The sequence below is a fragment of the Anneissia japonica genome, unplaced genomic scaffold (genome assembly GCF_011630105.1).
Source record: "Anneissia japonica isolate Jap-2015-1 unplaced genomic scaffold, ASM1163010v1 scaffold1165_len1893470_cov193, whole genome shotgun sequence".
Classification (NCBI taxonomy): domain Eukaryota; kingdom Metazoa; phylum Echinodermata; class Crinoidea; order Comatulida; family Comatulidae; genus Anneissia; species Anneissia japonica.
The window spans coordinates 1634347-1638481 of NW_022709613.1; the positions used below are offsets into that span (position 1 = coordinate 1634347).

General features: G+C 36.8%; 1 protein-coding gene across 5 annotated transcripts in view; it reads right to left on the reverse strand.

Annotated features, from left to right (window-relative positions):
- The window catches only part of LOC117106856 (alpha-N-acetylgalactosaminide alpha-2,6-sialyltransferase 1-like), a 40200-nt gene extending 36415 nt beyond the window's left edge, over positions 1–3785 (reverse strand). For 4 of the 5 annotated variants that reach the window (XM_033248340.1, XM_033248342.1, XM_033248338.1 and 1 more), the window contains exon 1: positions 3650–3785. The gene's annotated coding sequence lies outside the window, so the exon portion shown is untranslated. The remainder of the gene's footprint in view (positions 1–3649) is intronic. The other variant, XM_033248343.1, reaches the window with a different exon arrangement.
- Positions 3786–4135: the final 350 nt, after the last annotated feature.

Here is a 4135-nt window from a genome sequence, read left to right on the forward strand (position 1 = left end):
GAGAACGACATGGACTGATAACCGTAGGCTATACAGTACTTAGGAAACTTGCTCATCGCTAGCTGCTACATAGATTTAGGCCTTGAGAGTAGAATATTGTTAAAAAGGTAGGCCTCTGTAAGTTAGAACTTAAAAATACGCCAAGCCTCTACTAGAGTCTAGGCTAGCCATCCTCCTGGAAAGTTAAAGGTTTGTTGTATTTGTATGGTATGCCGTCTAGGCTTAATTGTTTTTGCCTTTGCCAAAATTAGTCTTACTAGGGTCTATTCTAAATATTTTAGGCCCGTTTTATTAGGGAGGACTATTTAAATTTAGTCATGCCTAACTAGTCGACGCGAGCGGCGAGTGACTCAGTTTCGTGGCTCCAAAAATATGAACATTTGATTAGTTGAAATTGTTTATTTCGGTTCGCCATTTATCCAAATATGGAATATAAGATTACGTCATTCTTTTTGCATCCTGCTGGTGCCTGACTTCAGTGTTTTACAAGTCGCTTATTCCGTCTATCTCTAAATTAACTTTCTCGTTGGTGGCGCTGTCCAGAATGAGAAAAATAATTTAAAAAAATAAGAGACTTGTGGCAAGTCTATAGGCCTACTGTATATCAATTTCTTCCTTGTTTAGGAATATATGTAGTTCATCGAGTTTGTTACGCACCGAATGTGCATTACAAAGCAGGATGGTAGGTAAATCAATAAATAATAATAACGATAATATAATAATAACAATAATATAATAATAATAATAATAATAATAATAATAATAATAATAATAATAACAGTAATAATAATAATAATGTCGTTCTTATATAGCGCTTAATGCCTTAACAAAGCCTCTAAGCGCTTCACATTATTACCCCGGTCATTGGATCAAACACATATGGAACACATTGAACACTAAATGAAATTATTAAATTAAATTAAATTATATCTCCATAATATTGCGGCTAGTAATCAGCGCAGTGTTGGAACCTACCAGGTACCCACTTGTACTCCTGGGTGGAGAGAGGCAACCGTAGATAAAGTGCCTTTCCCAAGGACACAAGCGATTTGCACAGCAAGTGTTTCAAACCCCCGACCTCGAGGTTGGAAGTCCAAGCCACAACCGATGCGCCAACCACTTCTACAATAATACAATAATAATAATAGCGCTTTAAAATATAGACAAAATGAAGCATCTAGATGTGTAAAAAAAAATACCACAATTAAACATTAAAACACTCAAAGCAGGAAAAAGATCCCATGGCAATATTCGATTTGCGTATCAAATTTTCAAATGATGCACAAAAACCTGCGGTCCGGGCCTGGTGGTGCTTGCATTGACAAAAACATTGTTTTTGTACTTGTCATAGCCGTTTTGGTCTGTTGCCGTTTTGATACTTATCATTGCCGTTTTCGTATTGCCGTTTTGGTCATTGCCATTTTGGTTATTCCAGTTTTGACCTGCTACCGGCCTAGGCTAGGCCTACTAGGAGGGCCTATTTAAATATTAAGCAATCTGACAATAATAAATATAAATAATTAAAACTTAATTCTACCAATACACACTAAAAACTGGGCATAGCCCAAGGCATGCAGGACTAGCGTTCAATAAAGTTATTCACAAAACCAGAGAGAGGTGCATTCATTTTCCGCATCCTAAAAAAAACCAGTGACCAACAACATGAATGGGCCGGACGGCCAGGGATCTTGGCTTTAGGCCAACTTCGGCCGCCGACACTTTCGGCCGCGCCCTGTTGAACACCAAAATGTATGGAGCGCCCTTTGAGTGCTTTGCCGATTGGAGGTTGAATATGCGCTATTGTTTATCACACTGATATACAGTGGTTGAATGAGCGCTATTATATCTATTCAATTCTTAACCTCAAATTCAGAAACACTCAAGCTTACATTGTTACAATATAGGCCTATACACACAGAACATGTCGCAACAATTAATATTAATAGTGTGTTAAAATTTCAGTAATAAAATTATACTAGAAATTGCAAATTGCAAGTGAAGTGCTGCTAAGTACAACTGCATATAAATGTTCTTCGAACAAAATTATTTATGCGAGTCAAGTGAAAATAATGAATAATAAAAATACTGTATAACAAATAATATGAGACGCGACCCATTGTCTATATTAGAACACTTCTCATTGGGTAACAAAGTCGTAATTTTTCATTTTTGTCAAAAAGTGTCTATAGTGGTGAATTATGGTTTAGGTTTTTTTTTTAATAAAGTTTCAAAAATTTCTATGTATGTGGAAAATGTGTTAATTACCAAAGGTTACAATTTTTATTTTTAAGACTGCATGGTCTAGGAAGTGTGCATTTTTTTTATGGGGCAAGTTTCCAAGGGCGGGTTTTCTAGGGGCGAGTTGACTGCCAAAGAGTGTTGCCAAAGTGCGAGCCAACGTGTTATTTGTTCACAAGTGCGAGACATCGCAAGTGTGAGCCAGCGAGCCATGACGTGACGACAATAGATAGGAGACGTTGTGTGAGGTATCGGCTGAGATTTGTGGAGTACAATTCAAAAAACAACTATAGGTCTAATAATGAATTATTGCGATGTTAAATAGACAATGTTAGCTATCAAGGAGCGACGTTGCTTTTCATTGGAACCTTCGTCCCTTCAAGGCTAGGCCTATAACATCCTAGCTAGTCTAGGCCTGGCTAGCGCGACATGCGGACGTTGGTACGAGTAGGTTAGTCTACAAACGTCGCCTAAAGTAATTGATTTTACCCGGCAGAGCGAAAGAAGGAAACTCCGCTTTTCAGTAGTCTTATTAGGCGCCTGTTTTTTGACAAACAATGACCTTTCAGAGGTCAAATTGCTGTCAAGAATATGAATTGGCTGCTTCGCAGCAATAATTTGTGAAAAAATCATAACTAATTAAACATGGCAAACTTTGCGCTGCCACTTACACCATGGTTAACACAAGCAACATATTTGCAAGATTTTTAAACATTTTGACGATAATTGTTAAAGGTAAACATCATTGCTTGTTATCGATTATAGATCTCATTTTCTACATGTGCACTTGTTCAGTAATGTAAATATAAAAACCTGAATTTTAAATCACCAATAAATTGATTGGCTTTAATGATATAAAGTATATGTACATTAAGGGCATGAGATATTCCTAAAGAATTTTTATTGAATAATGATTGACAAATTTACTCTAGATTTCTTTTTCCAACTCTTGTAAATAACACACTTTATAGGCCTACAGTTTCAAATTGTATAATAAATAAGAATACTGTTCTGTAAAACAAATAAAATACTGAAGCTTTACAATTCTTCAATGTAAGACACTTAAAAATAAATCCACATACCTGAAATAAATAAGTAAATAATACTGTACATGAAAGCAATTATTTATATACATACAATACCTAAAATAAATACGTAAATATTACTGTGCGACATGACAGCAATTATTTAGTTTAGCAAAGGCCGCCACAGCATGCGGTGTGGAGAAATGCCCAACTGGCGCTCCATATAAATCTCGCGCGGCCGAAGGTGTAGGCGGCCGAAGAAGTCATATCCCGGATCTTGCACTGACTTACTTTTTACTTTCTTTACAATAGCCTAGCCTACATACCATCTGATGATAAAACAAATGAGCAAACATTTTTCAAGCTAATCAATTATTAATACATACATGATTAAAAACTGGTTATAGAAGAAAAACTGGTTTCGTCCTTATTTAGGAAAACAGCACACAATCGTTCTCTGCTGACACAACATTTCTAGGCGCAGGCCTAAACACACTCTGCTTTGATAACTTTTTTGAGAAGTTCGAGAATTTCATTGAACCAACCATTGTACAGAGAGTAAGGTCCGCGAGTCGGCGGCCGACGGACGGCGCCACTATTCACAACAACAGGATTTAAGCAAATCCTAAGCTTGCCTGATGAATATATTCATAACATTGAAATAAACAATCAAATATCTTTAAAATGCAGATGTGTATAAGAGACAGACCAATACACACTAAAAACTGGGCATAGCCCAAGGCATGCAGGACTAGCGTTCAATAAAGTTATTCACAAAACCAGAGAGAGGTGCATTCATTTTCCGCATCCTAAAAAAAACCAGTGACAACAACATGAATGGGCCGGACGGCCAGGGATCTTGGCTTTAGGCC